The sequence below is a fragment of the Cryptomeria japonica genome, chromosome 6 (assembly GCF_030272615.1).
Source record: "Cryptomeria japonica chromosome 6, Sugi_1.0, whole genome shotgun sequence".
NCBI lineage: Eukaryota > Viridiplantae > Streptophyta > Pinopsida > Cupressales > Cupressaceae > Cryptomeria > Cryptomeria japonica.
The window spans coordinates 137,641,500-137,651,468 of record NC_081410.1 but is presented as its reverse complement, the minus strand read 5'-3'; the positions used below and the strand labels follow the sequence as shown (position 1 = coordinate 137,651,468).

The following is a 9,969-nucleotide window of genomic DNA, read 5'->3' as shown; positions in this document are numbered from 1 at the left end:
CTCTTGATTTTTATCATTATTTTCACTTTTACAACTAAGCGAATTGACTTGACTGTTGAAGTATGCAATCCTTGTGTAGTTGTATGCCACAAACCTCAATATGATCTTCCAGGTTTCACATCTCTAAAAGTGTTAAGATGAAATTATCATCTGCGCATATGTCATTAGTCAGAGGTCCTTGTTTGTCCCAATCTATAAGTTTAGGGTAACACAAGAGGGAGGTTGTTGAGGATATATGGGGTTATGGTCATGATACATGTTTCAAAGAAAAAGTCATCGAGGTACTTGTAAGGCACCTTGTAGAACTCCTCTTCATCGGAGTTGTCGACATTAGAAGGTTGGGTTGTTTGAACACCAACGATAATAACCTTATGTATGGGAGAGTAAGGATACTTCTCTCTAGGAATATATGCTAGATCATCATCTTCTTCTTGATATAACTAGAAGGTTACATCAGTTTCCATGTTTTCTTTGTCTAAAGGACCCCATTGCTGGAATCTCCTCTTTTTGCACTGAATGGTAGGTTTCTTGAAAAGCTTAATTTCCTTAGGTCTACATATGATTTAGGAGATGTAGGGAGGTGCCCCACATAAAGTGCATTTTCTAAACTATATTCTCCATAGCCTTTGTCAATTATCTTGTCCTTGATCTTGGGTGGAGTAGGATTTGAGGTGGAAGGATCAATGGGAGGAGTGGTGGATGATGTGGAAGCAAGAAAATTAAGTGGGCAATGGTGGATGTGTTTCCCCTCCAGGATCTTGCAATATTGAAAGGGTTGGGAATTAGTAGTGATGGTGACTTCTCGACCATTGTAGGGAAACTTTAAGCATTAATGGTATGTGGAGGGGACGACTTGAATGACATGGATCCATGGATGATTGAGAAGGATGTTGTATCGGAGATCAAGGTCCAAGACTTGACATGTTGTGTCGAACATGGCTAGGCAAACTTGAAGTAGAAGCTTAATGATTCCTTTAGAAACTCTTTCAACATCATCATATGCCTTGATAGTAATTTTTCCTGTAGGATCCACAAGGTCTTTGGAGAATCCCAACTGCTAGATTAACTTATACATACATAGGTTTAAACTAGATCCACCATCTATAAGGATACTTATCACATTCTCGCCCACCCTTCATTCCATTCACTCACGTTCCCTCTCATCCAATCATCTCATTCCTCATCATAGCTTCATTTCCCTCATGTCTTATTGATTTACGTAGGTACTCTCTACCCTATTCTCACACTTTTATCACACACTACTTTCACCCTATCATCACCTCATTTCGCATGAGATGACGAGCTAATACATTGCTGCGAATAAGGATATTCCCATCAAATTGAGCTTCCCCCCATTACATTGAGCTTCCCACCCATTTGAGCTTATCTCAACTTGCACGTAATCTAAACACCTATCCAAAATGTATTGACCAAATCCTAGTAGAGATCCTCTTGACTAACATCTTTCCCAGTTAGTTTATTTTTTGCCTCCCATCAATCTATCCCATCATCATGCTCATCAGGATGCATCCTTCCCATGTCTGGCAACCGATCCAAATCCATGCCCTCCTCTTCGCAAGAGATGTTTGTTGGCCAACTAAGTCGTTTGTTTGAATGATCTTTTTGCTTTGATTTTATTTTTTGTCCTAGGCCTATGCCTATTCATGGCTACCTTGATCATTCCATATCTTTGTATGTCTGGGTCGGTGTACATTGGGACATAGTTTTTATGGTATGACATGTTTGATGGTTTCTCGTGTCTAATCCAACAAGCATTGCATTCACTTTGAGTATGCTAGTATAGTTGCGTGGCCCACACTCTACATATCCGAATCAAGTCCCTATAAAGAACATGTGCACGAGGATGCCATCCAACTCATATATCTTATATATTTGATCATAGTGCAATGCACACTTGCATACATTGAGATAACCTATTGTCTGAGAGTCTAGTCCACAAATGAGATCTTCATAACATCTTGATTCCTATAATCATTAATATCGATGATCCTTTGCAATATAAAACCTAGGATTTCTCTCCACATAATGCATAACAACAATCCCATTCTCTTTATTCATAAACCTTCCATTCAACCCATTATATCTTCTTTCATTACGTCTCTCCTTTTCCCCTAAGGCTCCAGTTTATTCACACCTTCCTCATACCTACACTTTTGCCTTTCATCCTATATTCCTCCTATCCATTTTGAGAGCACACCCGTGTTCTTAGAACCCGCATGTCCTCTCAAGGGGGCATACCACTACCTCCTTGTCATCCTTTCTCAACCCACCAATGATTAAGGCATCGTGCTACTAGTCCTTATCTTTGTCTATCCACTATATTTTATTCTTCTCTGATATAACATAACTTCATGATGCTATATCAAAGAGGGGCAAAATGTAGACACATAAAATTAATTAAATTAATATTACCCTGCGTCGCATAATTAATTTCATTAATCATATTAGCCCTTTATTATCCCTAAATTAATTAAATCACATTTAATTAATTACCCCTTTCCATCCATTGAATTAATTATATGGATGGAAGGGGGTAATTTTTTTTTTTGATCGGTAAGGGGTTGAAGCTGTAAATGCTTTTGACTGGAGCTATGAACCAGCAAGGTCACATTTTTGAGGGACCTCATCCTCAAAGTTGTTTGGCATTAATGCCCTTATATCTCCTTTTTTCCATCCTCCACTCCTTATCTCTCCTTCATCTTCATCTCTCCGCTTCGCTCCTTATCTCTCCACTTTGCTCCTTATCTCTTCGAACTGTGGTTGCTGTATCAATATGACTTGCAACTAAATGTTGCACTGCAGGGTCATCCCCAGATGGAAGGGGGTAATTAATTAAATGTGATTTAATTAATTCAGGGATAATAAAGGGCTTTAACAAGATTAATGAATTAATTATGCGACATGGGATAATTAATTAAATATTAATTTAATTAATTTTATGTGTCTACACATAATATACATTATTTAACATTGACTAGGTAAACATACAAATCGAAATCAATAATCATATGTCAAAGTTAATGCTTCATATGATCAAGGTAATGTTTGGAAACATATTGGATTGACATTATAAACATGGATAAAATTTCATAAATCATGAAATAAATAGGACAATTTATAAGCTCATTAATAGGGATTGCATGTAAGGATGACACAAGTGGAGCACATAAAGCCTCAAAATATGATCGCTTGTTCTACCTAGGGGAACACCAATCGCCATTGAAAGGCATCGTCGATTCTCCCCCATTGTCAAGAAATTTGTTTTTCATATCAGCCCTAGCTTTTGAAAACTCCTACAAAGACGACATTGCTGCTCTATGATAGATAGTATTTTAACAAATTTTTTTTTTTTTAATTTATATATATAGACATATTTTAATCACATTTAAAAATTATTTTATTTTATCTTAACAATAATTTTTTCACTTTTATATTTAAAAAAAATAAAAAATATAATTGATATTTCTTTGGTTTTTTTTAACCTTCTAGAAATATCATTTCCCGAGTACTATTCATTCAGTATTGCCATCAATTCTATGTATTACGACCATTAGATGGAGGTCCACTCGAGACTTTAGCCTCCTCACGTTAAAAACCTTCTCTTCTATTCTATTCCATTCTTCAATAGAAATAATTGTATACGTGGCTTGCATCGGAGGCACCCTTAGAAGACAAGATAGCGACCTTTAATCATCCGGCACGCAAGAAAATCCAAGTAGACATAGGCCATGGGTCTTTTCGAACGATTAAGGGTTAGTTCAGAGGATATGGTAATAACAATTTAATTGATGCAGTGATTGCTTGTGCTTAATATGCGCACAAGATAGACCTGGCCCAAAGCGGGAAAATCAGATTGGGTATTTGTAACCCTTTTCCCAAGTGCGAAAGAAGATCAGGGCAAAGAAGGCTGGCGTATTAAGGTAATCTTCAAATTCTGCCTGCGTTTCCAAATTCACATCAATATTCATTGTTTGATCACGGCATTTACGAATTTCTCTATCTCTGTTGCGAATTTTGCCTTTTCTTTTGTTTTCTGTCTTATCTGTTTAATGCCTGTGTACTTAGGGTTTCCCCCAAAAAAACCCCAAAATTTTAAAGCCCGTTTTCGTTAATTTTTCAATTCCATTCTAAAATATTCTCAAATTGTCCCGTAATGTGTACACATTTCTTCGAAATTACTGTGAATGTAAAGCTCAGAATGGTATGACTGTCGAGCGACACGAACGGTAGGACAGATAGGATTGATATTCAAACCAGAGAGGGGTATGACTGTCGAACGACACGAGCAGTAGGACAGATAAGGCTGACATTAGACATGACAACAAATGGAATGAAGGGAACCTAAAATAGTCCCAGCCACAATAAATAGAGCATACTGGTGCGAAATAGACGGAGGGGTTGGTTGTATTTGGGTTTTTTGTTAAAGAGCAAAGGTCTGGGATTATGCCATGGTTAAGGGCAAGGCTGTGGTTCCATGGAAGATGCGCTATCTAAAGTTTCTCAGTGCTTCCTGAGAAAGTTTAGGAGTTTTTTATAATCAGGTTTTCCCATGGATTTTATAGGAGCTGCTAATGTGCAAAATTTAGCTGAGAAGTTATAGGAAATCTTTTCCCTTTCATGATTTGCTTAAAAATTACAATATTTAAAAGCAAAAATTTATCCCTCCAAAGTTTACTCCAGAATCCGCTTGCAAGATTTAAATACTTCAGATGCCTCTAATGATGCCAAGTGGCTCAAGACCTCTAAACCGGTGTGGAGAATTTCCAGCTCCACCCCAAGGCAGCCACTGAAAGTTTGAGGGAAGAAAACTAGGGGATTGAATTTTTCAGGATATTAAGTCCTGTAGCAGCTGTTTCTTCATTACATGAGATTTGCCTGTCTATAATTTTGAAACCTAAAGCCCTCTACGTAGGACTCATCCTAAGGTTTTTTTAATTGATGCATGTACCACGGATTGTTAGTTTTCTTTTTAATCAAATTGTAATTTTAACTTTGGTTTATCTTTTGTTCAGTTCTACACATCCTTGACTAGCAGGGTTAAGATTGGGCAGTATTGTTTAGTTTTGGTAGATTAGTGTGCTAATATGATTGAGTGATGCCACAAATGCAATGGGCATGCTGCCCCTTTCACGTTTAATAGCCCACCATGTTTCATATTTTAGTAGCTACTGTCATTTATATATTCTCTTAAGTATTCATTTTACATGCAACATATAAAATAAAATATTATGTTAACGATGTTAAAGATATGTTATTTTTATTACTATCAATATCGTACACACAATAAGCACATACATATATAGATACATAAATACATTCATCCATGTTACTATAAATGAGAAATGTGATGACATCAACAACATAATGGAAGAAGGAATATAAAGAGATTATTAGAATATTTAATTATATTTTAGTCACCTATATTTAGTTCCTTGTTTAATGGTCATTTAGCTTTTTAGTTAATTAACTTTTAAACTTTATTTAGCATTTAGCTTTTTCTTTTTAGTTAATTAGCTTTTAAGCTTTATTTAGCATTTAGCTTTTTCTTTTTAGTTAATTAGCTTTTAAGCTTTATTTAGCATTTAGCTTTTTCTTTTTAGTTAATTAGCTTTTAAGCTTAATTTAGCTTTTAGCTCTTTAATCTTTTACTTTAATGTTATGTTCTAATTATAAAACATCGTCTTGTAACCTCTATATATACGTGTATATCTTTCTATGTAATCATCCGATTATTGAATCATTCATTCAATTAATTTTTCATGGTATCAAAGCATGGAAATTAATAATTTCGAAATTTTTTGTTATTAAAATTTTTCGAAGTTTTTTATTGAAGAGATTTTTTTTTAAAACTATTTTTTTAAAAAAAGAGCAGATTTTTTTTCTCTTCCTGGGCAGATTTTTTTTTTGCATATTGAAAATTTTCTTAGGGTTTTTGCAATTTTCGACTAGGGTTTTGACCCTTCAATTCAAGTCGAAATTTTATTCTGGTTGCAGATTCTTGGTGGGTTTTTTGAGAACTCAATTGGGTCATCGTCAAATTTTTTTGGGTGCATCGTTGTCCGTGCCTTGATTTTTGAGCTGTCGGATTTGCATTTTGTTTTTAGATTCTTGGTGGGTTTTTCGAGAGCTTTTTTGGGTTGGTCTCAGATTTTTTTGGGTGCCTCGTTTTCCACACCTCAAATTTTGTGCTAGCAAATTTGCCTTGGAATTTAAAAACATTTCACAATTTCTGCTATTTCTGTGGACGTTGGGATTTTTGCTGTTTTTTTTGGGCACCATTTATGCTGTATTAAGTGTGCAGAAAATTTTAATTTTTGGGTTTCTTCCAAACCTCGAAATTTGTGCCAGAATTCTCCTATAGGGTTTCAGTTTTTTCAGCAGCTGCTTCTATTCTGATTTTTTAAAAAATCAGATTCTTTTGTCTCTTGCTTTCACTCAGTTGACCTTGATCAACCTCGATTTTTCGTGATGGCATCATTAACCAACATCATGTTGGAACATAGTCAGAAGTTCAACGGCCGCAACTACAACACTTGGAAACAATGTATGCTTACCATCTTTGAGTATCGTTGCCTTGATCAACTTGTTTTGGGCAAGGAATCGCGTCCTACAACAGCAGGTGAAGATCAAGACAAACATGATGTGAAGAATCGAGAGGCTGTCATGCTTATCAAACTCTTCGTTACAGATGATCAACTCCCACAGGTGCCTTAAGGTAAAACAACAAAAGAGATCTGGGATCTTTTGAAGGATCTTCATGAAACGTTCGACAAGAGCCGAGCTTTTTTTTTGAAGAATATGCTGTTTTCTATCATGATGGATGAGAAGTCGTCTATCCAGGCACATCTTACGAAGATCAAGGACATCCGTGATCAGTTAGAAGCTATAGGCTGAACCATGGTGGAAGAGGATATGGTAGTGATCACGCTGAAAAGCCTTCCCAGATCCTATGAGCATTTCATTGATACGCTCAATATCTCCTCTACTAGTGTTGATTTGAAGTTTCCTGATCTTTGCAACAAGCTGCTACAATAGGATCGATGGAAGCAGTAGTTTGGAAGCAGCGTTAGTTCATCCACTGAACAGGGTTTCACAGCCTCAGCTTTGCATAAGTACAAGGCTAAAGCTTCGCCCTTCTAGCAGAAAGGACAAGGTCAAGGTCAACCTCAGTAGTCTTCCAAAAAGAAGAGCTTATAGTGTTCCTACTGTTATATGTATGGCCATTTGGTGAAAGATTGTCAGAAATTGATAGCATCCCAACAATCCAAACAGGGAGGGTCCAAGCAGAAAGCCAATTCTGCCACACATCCTGATCAAAAGGAATCTGCCTTCTATGCGTTCATGGCCCAAACCTCCTCTGGTGATGTTTAATCATCAGCCTGGTACATTGACTCTGGAGCCTCTCGACATTTCACACATCGTCGGGATTGGTTTACAGAGTACATGTCTTTCACTGATTCAGTGATCTTTGGTGGAGGCGAAGAGTATACTGTTGTTGGCAAGGGCAATGTTCAGATTTCATCTGGTGGGAGGGATTTAATATTCCTCAATGTATACTTTGTACCTGTTATGAAGCTCAATCTACTGTCAATCAGTCAGATTATGCAACATTCACCACAGTTGGATGTCATCTTCGGGTTGCACAAGTGCAGCATTGTTGACAGGGAGACTCGCACTACAGTTGCAGTTGGTATTGAGAATCATGGTCTTTATAGACTTGTTGATTCTACTGGTTCTTAGGAGCTCGCCATGGCAACTAGGAGTACTTCCATCAACACTTTTGGCATCAGTGATATGGGCATCTCAATGTCCACTATCTCTCTCAGTTGGTTTGAGAGGATCTAGTCGTAGGATTACCTGAGATTCAAACTCAGAATCATGGAGTTTGCGGAGCGTGTCAAGCTGGAAAGCAGCATAGGACTCCATTTTTAGATGGAGACGCTTGGAGAGCATCCAAGGTCTTGCAACTCGTTCATGCAGACATTTGTGGTCCCACGAACACTCCATCAGTCACTGGATGCAGGTATTTTCTATTATTTGTTGATGATTTCAGCATACGCATGTGGGTTTATTTTCTTAAGCATAAATCAAAGGTGTTCACCATGTTTCAAATGTTTAAGGCCTTAGTGGAAAAAGAGTCTAGTTGTCAGATAGTCACTCTTTGGTCCGACAATGGAGGGGAATTGTGTTCTACAGAGTTCGCCAACTTTTGTGCATCACATGGCATTAAGCATCAACTTACCACACTTTACACCCCACAGTAGAATGGTGTTGTTGAGCTCAGGAACCGTACAATCACTAAGATGGCTTGGTCTATGTTGGAGCATAGAAATGTTCCAAAACACTTTTGGGCAGAAGCGGTCTTCACTGCAGTCTACCTTCTAAACCGGTCTCCCACAAAGGCCGTTAAGAAGATGCCTCCAGAGGAAGCTTGGTCTGGCAGGAAGCCCAAAATCAGTCATTTGAAAGTTTTTGGCTCTACAACTTATGTTTGGATTCCAGATGCCATGTGTACCAAACTGGATCCAAAGAGTCAGAAATTGATTTTCATCGGCTACAGTGACAACCACAAGGCATATCGGCTGGTTGATATAGACACTAATCACCTCATATTCAATCAAGATGTAGTATTTGATGAAGAAAGAGGGCCTTTTCAGCCTTCCTCTCCTGATTTGAGCACTGAGGATCACCCTACAAAGGCTTTAAGTATGGGTGTTCGTCTTCCCTTAGCTCCACCTGATGGGAGGGATCTAGTTGACTTTGAAGTTGTGGGGTCTCCCAGGCATGACATTGCACCCCTTGACTTTTCTCAAGATCTCCTCGATCCACATCCAGAGGAGCTTGCTCCAGATATTACAGGCACTCTTCATCCTGCAGCAGATGTTGGTACTTCTACTCTTTGGCCTAAGTGGTGGGCCAAGACCATTGGTGATCTTCATGATGATGAGCTCATTGAGGGTAGATTAGTTAGAGGTAAGAGCAAGCAACACATAGTTAATTTTGCTCTTATGACCAACATTCACAGTATTTATGAGCCTCAAACATATACAGAGGCTAAAGGTGTACCTGAATGGGAAAAGGCTATGGCAGCGGAGCAACATAGTCTTCTGAAAAACAACACTTGGGTATTGTCCGATCTTCCTCCAGGAAAGAAGCCCATTGGCTGCAAATGGGTGTTTAAAGTCAAGTATAAAGCTGATGGGAGCCTTGATAAGTACAAGGCTCGGTTGGTGGCAAAAGGGTTTTCACAGAAAGAGGGCATCGACTATGAGGAGACATTTGCTCCCACAACCAAGATGAGTACCATTAGGCTTTTCCTCGCTCTCTCAGCTCAATTGGATGGAAAGTCCATCAAATGGATGTCAAGAGTGCCTTTCTCAATGGTGATTTGCAGGAAGAAGTCTACATGACGCAGCCTCCAGGTTTCAAGGTTGTCGGTAAGGAACACCAGGTATGTAGACTAGTCAAAGCACTCTATGGCCTCAAACAAGCTCCTCGTGCATGGTACATCAAAATTGATAAGTACTTGATTGATCAAGGCTTTCAGAGGAGTCCTTCAGATCCCAATTTGTATGTCAAACATACTAGTGATGATATTCTATTTCTAGTAGTCTATGTTGATGATCTCATAATTACTGGCAATGCAGCACATCTGATCATGTAGGTCAAACAAAATTTGTGTCAGCATTTTGATATGATAGATTTGGGACTTCTCCATTATTGTCTCCGTGTAGAAGTTTGGCAGACTGATAGCCACATATTCATTTCTCAGTCAAAGTATGCCAAGAGCCTACTAGATAAGTTTCGAATGCAAGATTGTAAACTTGCATCTACACCTATGGAGATAGGGCTCAAATTATTAGCCAAATTAGATTCACGTGTAGTGGATGAGTCTTCATTCAGGCAACTAGTGGGCAGCCTCATCTAGCTCACAGCCACTAGACCTGA

The 9,969-nt window shown here is 38.1% G+C and overlaps 1 protein-coding gene across 2 annotated transcripts in view; it reads left to right on the top strand.

The window, feature by feature from the left end:
* Positions 1-3,631: 3,631 nt before the first annotated feature.
* LOC131040515 (protein RMD5 homolog) overlaps positions 3,632-9,969 on the top strand; it is a 47,846-nt gene continuing 41,508 nt past the window's right edge. The window contains exon 1 of one of the 2 annotated variants that reach the window (XM_057973460.2): positions 3,632-3,941. The gene's annotated coding sequence lies outside the window, so the exon portion shown is untranslated. The remainder of the gene's footprint in view (positions 3,942-9,969) is intronic. The other variant, XM_057973459.2, reaches the window with a different exon arrangement.